The following is a 10,112-nucleotide window of genomic DNA, read 5'->3' as shown; positions in this document are numbered from 1 at the left end:
TATACATGCTAATCATAATACCCCCTTTCTTCCTCCCCACACTTATCCCGCCCTTCCCTCCCATTCTCCCCAGTTCCTTTCCCTTTGATAACTGTTAGTCCATTCTTGGGTTCTGTGAGTCTGCTGCTCTTTTGTTCCTTCAGTTTTTCTTTGTTCTTATACTCCACATATGAGTGCAATCATTTGGTATTTGTTTTTCTCCGCCTGGCATATTTCACTGAGCATAATACCCTCTAGCTCCATCCATGTTGTTGCAAATGGTAGGATTTGTTTTCTTCTTATGGATGAATAATATTCCATTGTGTATATGTACCACATCTTCTTTATCCATTCATCTACTGATGGACACTTAGGTTGCTTCCATTTCTTGGCTATTGTAAATAGTGCTGTGATAAACATAAGGGTGCATCTGTCTTTTTCAAACTGGGCTGCTGCATTCTTAGGGTAAATTACTAGAAGTGGACATCTTGGGTCAAATGGTATGTCTATTTTGAGCATTTTGAGGAACCTCCATACTGCTTTCCACAATGGTAGAACTAATTTACATTCATACCAGCAGTGTAGGAGGGTTCCCCTTTCTCCACAACCTCGCCAACATTTGTTGTTGTTTATCTCTTGGATGGTAGCCATTATTACTGGTGTAAGGTGGTATCTCATTGTGGTTTTAATTTGCATTTGTCTGATAACTAGCGATGTGGAGCATCTTTTCATGTGTCTGTTGGCCATCTGAATTTCTTCTTTGGAGAACTGTCTGCTCAGCTCCTCTGCCCATTTTTTAATTGGATTATTTGCTTTTTGTTTGTTGAGGTGCGTGAGCTCTTTATATATTTTGGATGTCAAGCCTTTATCGGATCTGTCATTTATGAATATATTCTCCTGTACTGTAGGGTACCTTTTTGTTCTATTGATGGTGTCCTTTGCTGTACAGAAGCTTTTCAGCTTGATGTAGTCCCAGTTGTTCATTTTTGCTTTTGTTTTCCTTGCCTGGGGAGATATGTTTATGAAGAAGTCACTCAAGTTTATGTAGAAGACATTTTAGCCTATGTTTTTCCCTAAGAGTTTTATGGTTTCATGACTTACATTCAGGTCTTTGATCCATTTTGAATTTACTTTTGTGTATGGGGTTAGACAGTGATCCAGTTTCATTCTCTTACAGGTAGCTGTCCAGTTTTGCCAGTACCTTCTGTTGAAGAGACTGTCATTTCCCCATTGTATGTCCATGGCTCCTTTATTGTATATTAATTGACCATATATGTTTGGGTTAATGTCTGGAGTCTCTATTCTGTTCCACTGGTCTGTGACTCTGTTCTTGTGCCAGTACCAAATTGTCTTGATTACTGTGGCTTTGTAGTAGAGCTTGAAGTTGGGGAGCGAGATCCCCCCCACTTTATTCTTCCTTCTCAGGATTGCTTTGGCTATTCAGGGTCTTTGGTATTTTCAGATGAATTTTTGAACTATTTGTTCCAGTTCGTTGAAGAATGTTGTTGGTAATTTGATAGAGATTGCATCAAATCTGTATATTGCTTTGGGCAGGATGGCCATTTTGACGATATTAATTCTTCCTAGCCAAGAGCATGGGATGAGTTTCCATTTGTTAATGTCCTCTTTAATTTCTCTTAAGAGTGTCTTGTAGTTTTCAGGGTATAGGTCTTTCACTTCTTTGGTTAGGTTTATTCATAGATATTTTACTCTTTTTGATGCAATTGTGAATGGAATTGTTTTCCTGATTTCTCTTTCTATTGGTTCATTGTTAGTGTATAGGAAAGCCACAGATTTCTGTGTGTTAATTTTGTATCTAGCAACTTTGCTGTATTCTGATATCAGTTCTAGTAGTTTTGGAGTGGAGTCTTTAGGGTTTTTTATGTACAATATCATGTCATCGGCAAATAGTGACAGTTTAACTTCTTCTTTACCAATATGTATTCCTTGTATTTCTATGTTTTGTCTAATTGTCATTGCTAGGCCCTCCAGTAATCTGTTAAATAACAGTGGGGGGAGTGGGCATCCCTGTCTTGTTCCTGATCTCAGAGGAAAAGCTTTCAGATCCTCACTGTTCAGTATGATGTTAGCTGTGGGTTTATCATATATGGCCTTTATTATGTTGAGGTACTTGCCCTCTATACCCATTTTGCTGTGAGTTTTTATCATGAATGGATGTTGAATTTTGTCGAATGCTTTTTCAGCATCTATGGAGATGATCATGTGGTTTCTGTCCTTCTTTTTGTTTATGTCATGGATAATGTTGATGGACTGGATTTTCGAATGTTGTACCATCCTTGCATCCCTGGGATGAATCCCACTTGGTCGTGGTGTATGATCCTTTTGATATATTTCTGAATTCGGTTTGCTAATATTTTGTTGAGTATTTTTGCATCTAAGTTCATCAGGGATATTGGTCTGTAATTTTCTTTTTTGGTGGGGTCTTTGCCTGATTTTGGTATTAGGGTGATGTTGGCTTCATAGCATGAGTTTGGGGGTATGCCCTCCTCTTCTATTTTTTGGAAAACTTTAAAGAGAATGGGTACTATGTCTTCTCTGTATGTCTGATAAAATTCCGAGGTAAATCCATCTGGCACGGGGGTTTTGTTCTTGGGTAGTTTTTTTATTACTGCTTCAATTTATTTGCTGGTAATTGGTTTGTTTAGATTTTGTGTTTCTTCCTTGGTCAGTCTTGGAAGGTTGTAGTTTTCTAGGAAGTTGTCCATTTCTTCTAGGTTTCCCAGTTTGTTAGCATATAGGTTTTCATTGTAGTCTCTAATAATTCTTTGTATTTCTGTGGGGTCTGTCGTGATGTTTCCTTTCTCGTTTCTGATTCTGTTGATGTGTGCTGATTCTCTTTTTCTCTTAATAAGTTTGGCTAGAGGCTTATCTATTTTCTTAATTTTCTCAAAGAACCAGCTCTTGGTTTCATTGATTTTTTCTATTGTTTTATTCTTCTCAATTTTGTTTATTTCTTCTCTGATCTTTATTATGTCCCTCCTTCTGTTGACTTTAGGCCTCATTTGTTCTTCTTTTTCCAACTTCAATAATTGTGATGTTAGACTATTCATTTGGGATTGTTCTTGCTTCTTTAAGTATGCCTAGATTGCTATATACTTTCCTCTTAAGACTGCTTTTGCTGTGTCCCACAGAAGTTGGGGCTTTGTGTTGTTATTTGTTTACATATATTCCTTGATCTCTATTTTAATTTGTTCTTTGATCCATTGATTATTTAGGAGCATGTTGTTAAGCCTCCATGTGTTTGTGAGCCTTTTTGCTTTCTTTGTAGAATTTATTTCTAGTTTTATACCTTTGTGGTCTGAAAAGTTGGTTGGTAGAATTTCAATCTTTTGGAATTTAGTGAGGCTCTTTTTGTGGCCTAGTATGTGGTCTATTCTGGAGAATGTTCCATGTGCACTTGAGAAGAATGTGTATCCTGTTGCTTTTGGATGTAAAGTTCTATAGATGTCTATTAGGTCCATCTGTTCTAGTGTGTTGTTCAGTGCCTCCATGTCTTTACTTATTTTCTGTCTGGTGATTCTATCCTTTGGGGTGAGTGGCATGTTGAAGTCTCCTAAAATGAGTGCATTGCATTCTATTTCCTCCTTTAGTTCTGTTAGTATTTGTTTCACATATGCTGGTGCTCCTGTGTTGGGTACATATGTATTTATAATGGTTATATCCTCTTGTTGGACTGAGCCCTTTATGATTACGTAATGTCCTTCTTTATCTCTTGTTACTCTCTTTGTTTTGAAGTCTATTTTTTCTGACAGTAGTATTGCAACACCTGCTTTTTTCTTTCTGCTGTTTGCATGGAATATCTTTTTCCATCCCTCGACTTTTAGTCTGTGCATGCCTTTGGGTTTGAAGTGAGTTTCTTGTAAGCAGCATATAGATGGGTCTTGCTTTTTTATCCATTCTGTTACTCTGTGTCTTTTGATTGGTTTATTCAGTCCATTTACATTTAGGGTGATTATTGAAAGATATGTACTTATTGCCATTGCAGGCCTTAGCTTCACGGTTACCAGAGGTTCAAGGTTTGCTTCTTTAGTGTCTTATTGTCTAACTTAACTTGCTTATTGAGCTGTTATAAACACTGTCTGGTGATTCTTTATTTCCTTCCCTTCTTATTCCTACTCCTCCATTCTTTTTATGTTGATTGTTTTATTCTGTGCTCTTTTGTGTTTCCTTTAACTGCTTTTGTGAGTAGTTGATTTTATTTTTTGCCTTTAGTTAGTATTTGGTTGGTCTGCTTTCTTTGCTGTGATTTTATTTTCTCTGGTGATATCTCTTTAGTCTTAGTAGTGCTTCCATCTAGAGCAGTCCCTCTAAAATACCCTGTAGAGGTGGTTTGTGGGAGGCAAATTCCCTCAACTTTTGCTTGTCTGGGAATTGTTTAATCCCTCCTTCATATTTAAATGATAATCATGCTGGATACAGTATTCTTGGTTCAAGGCCCTTCTGCTTCATTGCATTAAATATATCATGTCATTCTCTTCTGGCCTGTAGGGTTTCTGTTGAGAAGTCTGATGATAGCCTGATGGGTTTTCCTTTGTAGGTGACCTTTTTCCTCTCTCTAGCTGCCTTTAAAACTCTGTCCTTGACCTTGATCTTTGCCATTTTAATTATTATGTGTCTTGGTGTTGTCCTCCTTGGGTCCATCCTTTTGGGAGTTCTGTGTACTTCCGTGGTCTGAGTGATTATTTCGTCCCCCAGTTTGAGGCAGTTTTCAGCCATTATTTCTTCAAAAGCACTTTCTATCCCTTTTTCTCTCTCTTCTTCTTCTTGTTCCCCTATAATGCGGATATTGTTCCTTTTTGATTGGTCACACATTTCTCTTAATATTGTTTCATTCCTGGAGATCCTTTATCTCTCTCTGTGTCAGCTTCTATGCGTTCTTGTTCTCTGCTTTCTATTCCATCAATGGCCTCTTGCATCTCATCCATTCTGCTTTTAAGTCCTTCCATAGATTGTTTTATTTCTGTATTCTCCCTCCCTTCTTTGTCCATTAGCTCTTGTATTTTTCTCTGCATCTCCATCAGCATGGTTATGACCTTTATTTTGAATTCTTTTTTAGGAAGATTAGTTAGGTCTATCTCTCCAAGCTCCTTCTCAGAGGTTGTCTCTGTGATTTTGGTCTGGATCAAATTCTTCTGCCTTTTCATGGTGATAAAGGTAGTTGTGGGGAGCTGACGCATGTGTTGGCTGGGAGAACGTCCCTTCTTGCTGGTTTCTGGCCTTCCTCTACTGGGAGAACAGCGACCTCTAGTGGCTTGTGCTGGGCACCTGCGCGTGGACAGGGCCTCTGATGCTTGCCTGGCCTCTGTGGAGTTATGCTCCGCGGTTGCTATAGGCGTGGCCAACCTCAGTCTGCTGCTCCAAGATGGTGGAGCCATGTTGGAGGGGAAACAGGCCGAAGGCTGTTTATAGCCATGAGGGGCCTCCGAGGTGCATTGCCGCCCAGGGAGTTAGGGCACCTGGAGTTCCCTGGGATTCCCAGCCTCTGAGCTAAGTGTCCCGGGATGCTTCCATCCAGCTGTGGGGTCCCTATCCCTTTAAGACTTTCAAAAAGCACTAGCTGTTCTTTGTCCCAGGGGCACTGTCTATGGGGACCCACTCACAGGTCTTACTGCCCTGTTTCCCTAGTATCCAGCACACCACGCACTGTGTGTCTGTGCTCTGGTGTGGATGGCTAGGGCTGGGTGTTTGGCAGTCCTGTGTTGTATACTCAAAATCAATATATTATGTATTAACTATCTTCAAATAAAAAAATAATTATGCACATTATGAAATGCTCACCACAAGTATAGTTCCCATCTATCCCCATACAAAGTTATTACAATATTATTGACTATATTACCTATGCTGTACTTTTCATTCCCATGACTTACTTATTTTGTAATTGAAAGTTTGTATCTCTGTATCAAGAAAAACATTTTTAAATGTCAGCTTTGTTTAAATGACTTTGACCTAAATATTGATATTCATCAACTGTATTTTTATTTTCCATATTTTAGTAGATAAGAATATTTTATAAGTAAAATAAAAGCTTTTAAAACATATATTAAAATAATTCATTTTGTATTTTTTACACTTTCTTAATGAAATATATTCAACTTATTCAGTTTTTGTATGCTTAAATTCTACTATATTTTATATACTAATACTTTAGATTATTCTGTAGATATTACATAAATAAATGAAAATTTTAGTGATAACATAATTAATTATTTATTCAAATGATGGAGAGATAAAAGTTATAAAATAAACATATGATGATATATGAATTATATATGCTTTAATTTTATTCCTCATCCAAACATCATTAGATCAGCCAAAATCTAGACAAATTCAGTATTTGAATTGTCATTTTTGGCATTTCAGTTCTCTTTCAGTCCTATTAAAGCATAGTTTTTACACATATTTTCCCATTTGTTTGTTATAAAGATTATTTGTGAAGGTAGGAGGAAATATTTGAGAGACTGTGTTAACTTGATTTGTAACTTTTAAAGACTTAAACATAAGGCATGTTGGCCTCAATTTGTTCTTTTGTCCTCAATCCCATAAATGTGTTTGGTGGGTCTCCATACAGCATACAGTGTGTTCTGCCTTGTTTACAGGTATCTGTATACTTTTTAACCACCTACTTCAGCTTTCCACATACACACACGCAAACATAAATTCACACACAAAATTCTATATTGCTCCTGATAAACAGAGATGGTCTCACCAATTTTTCATTCCCTATACAGTGTCTATCGCAGTGATGGTAGACACCAATAAATAGGTTTTGAATTTAATGGAATCATATATATAGGAAGTGGGAGATACCTCAAGCAATTTCTCTAGATATGTCAGATTTAAGAAAACCAAAGGTAGGCAGGAATGATAAGTATGCAGAGCCAACTCTCTTGCCCTCAGTACATTTAAAAGCATAAGCAGTAGAGAACAAGTTTATCCAATCTACATCACTGAACTGTATCCTTTGGCATAATATGCAATTTCTATAGGTGAGAGGTTCACTGACTCAGAGTTGAGCTGGCTCATTGGTACTAATAAGAGATGTGTTTTCTTGGAATGTTGTTTTAGGAGAGGTAAGAAGGCATTGAACTTCATACTGAGGGATAAAAAAAACACTCTCTAGAACAATGTAAGATCTTCTATGCAATATTCTAACTATCCATCTTTTATTTCCACTAGAATCTAACTGTAGAAATTATCAGATAAAATTCAAGTGATAATTGTGGTGGTTTTAGCAATACAATGAATAGCCATCTATTAGGAATTTGACTAAGATTCCCTAGTAGGTTGTCAGGGCTGAATAAATTTTTAATAACAAAAGTATTTTAAGCAACAATTAATTTCACCAAACATATAACAAATGGAAACATATAACTCCTTGGCTTTGTTCAAACTGTTGTAGGGTCAATATGGACCAATGGACTCAGGTTGTCAAATTGCACATCATAAGGCAGACTTGCACAGACTTTGGAGGATTGTTTCCCTTCTGGGGGAATACAGAATGTAAATAAAAATGGTCTGGGTCTGGGCAAGAACAAGTTGGTTTTTTACCTCCTCTATCTTACCAAGTAAAATTTGTCACTTGAAAGGTTTATATTGGAGATAATGGCAGAGCAAAAGCATGGAAGTCAGAAGACACAGGATATGTTCAGGAAATAATGAGTAACCAAGTTGGCTGGGTGACCTAGTGCTTCTAAAACTTTTCTGCCAAAATATCTCCTTACAGAGAAAGAATAAACGTGAACACCCTACTTGCCAAGAAATTCAGGCATTTATCCCCATATCCTCACCTAATGTCTCTCAAATATTGTCTTATATTCAAAATGAATATGCATTTTGTATATGTAGTCTATCATATCAGTAGCATCATAAAATTAATGTTTTAAGGATCTGTTGTCAGAAGAGAAAACAAGTTTTCTCTTTCTATCCTTGGCTAATAGACTTTCATAGAAAAATAGGTTCTTACTGGTTTTATTCCATCATACATATGACAAAACCGTTTATATAAATGCATATTTTTCAAATTTTGTGAGAATTATCATACACATAACAGCATATACAATAGATGCATATAGTTTAAAGATTAATAATAAACTGAATACTAAGTAATTACCACTCCATTTAAGAAACAGAACATCCCAGAATCTTAAAACTCCCAGTATGCCCCTCCCAGGTTGCTTCTCCAGCTTGTTCTCCCTACCTGAAACCACTATCTTGTATCTTATGTTAACCATTCCTTTATTTTCTCTATAATTTACTAGTTTCTCACCAATGTAGATGTTTCTAAACAATATAACATAAAATAGCTTTGCTTATTTGTGACCCTGATATAAATGATATATGTAGTCTATAATTTGTGTTTTCACTGCCACATTGTTTTTGGGATTCATCCAGGTCAATGTGTGTGGCTAAAATTCATTCATTTTCACTTACAAAAAAATATTTTTATATTAATCCATTCCAGTGTTGCTGAGCATTTTGATTGTTTTCAGTTGGTTTTTTTTTATTACAAAGTTTTGTGTCTCCAGATATATGTAGGAAAGAATTACCTTAGGGTAAATTCAAGGAGTGAAATTGTGAGTCATAAGGCATACACATCTTCAATTTTAGTAAAGAGTGCCTATGGCAGATAGTATTTTCAAAAGAAGGCCAGAAAAATATCTTCCATCCACATGCTCTTTTCAGTGTGCCTTTGACACATCTTTCATTGACAGGTGGAATCTATGTCCCCTTCCTATGATAGTGGTGGGCTTTTGTAGCTCTTTCAACCAGTAGAGCATAGCAGGAGCTATCCATGTGACTTGCAAGTCCAGTTCATAAAGGCCATGCATCTTCTACTTTGTTAACTTAAATACTTGCTCTTAAAAGACTTTAGCTTCCATCTAAGCACTCTGACCATCCTAAGGCCAGAATCCAGCATGCTGTGAGCTCAACCTAGCCACCCACATATAGAGATCACAAGAAACAAGATTCCCATAGAAACTGTGGAATGTTATTGTAAGTCATTTAAGTTTGGGGTGTGTTGTACACACCAACAGAACATCAGAAAAATAACAGATTCTTTTCCAAAGTGCCTGTACCAACTTTTGCTAGTAGTGAATGGGAGCCTGTTCTATATCTTAGCCATGCTCTAGTATTTTGCCTGTCTGGTACACATGCTATGAAATATGATATGCTTTTAGTTTGAATTTCTCTGATTACCAGTGACAGAGCATTTTCATATATTTAGTGGCCTTTCATGTTTTTTTCTTTCATAACATCAAGGCTTTTGCTTGTATTTCCATTACATATTCTTGGTAGGATTTTAAAATATTGTAAGTACTATTTACCCAAGGAAAACAAGTTGTCAGATTCAAAAAGACACATGCACCCTTATGTTTATTGCAGCACTTTTTACAATAGCCAAGATATGGAAGCAACCTAAGTGTCCATCTGTAGATGAATGGATAAAGAAGGTGTGGTGCATATACACAATGGAATACTATTCAGCCATAAGAAAGAAACAAATCCTACCATTTGCAACAACATGGATGGAGCTGGAGGACATTATGCTCAGTGAAATAAGCCAGGTGGAGAAAGATAAGTACCAAATGATTTCCCTCATTTGTGGAGCATAACAATGAAGCAAAACTGAAGGAACAAAACAGCAGCAGACTCACAAACTCCAAGAATGGACTAGTGGTTACCAAATGGGATGGGTAGGGAGAGCAGGTGGGGAGGGAGGGAGAAGGGGATTGAAGGGTATTATGATTAGTACACATGGTGTGTGGGGGATCATGGGGAAGACAGTGTAGCACAGAGAAGACAAGTAGTGACTCTGTGGCATCTTACTACACTGATGGCCAGTGACTGCAATGGCTTATGGGGGGGAACTTGATAATATGGTTGAATGTAGTAACCGCATTGTTTTTCATATGTAACCTTCATAAGAGTGTATATCAATGATAACTTAATAAAAAAACATTGTAAGTACTAACACTTCTTCAGTTATATACATTACAAATATCTCTTCTAGGTTGTTTCTTGCTTCTTTTTTTTTTTTTTTTTTTTGCTATCTTTATAGTACATTGTGATGAACCAAAAGTAGTAGTATTTTCCTTTATGGTTTGAAC

The sequence above is a fragment of the Manis pentadactyla genome, chromosome 9 (genome assembly GCF_030020395.1).
Source record: "Manis pentadactyla isolate mManPen7 chromosome 9, mManPen7.hap1, whole genome shotgun sequence".
NCBI lineage: Eukaryota > Metazoa > Chordata > Mammalia > Pholidota > Manidae > Manis > Manis pentadactyla.
Note: the sequence above shows the minus strand (reverse complement) of the source record.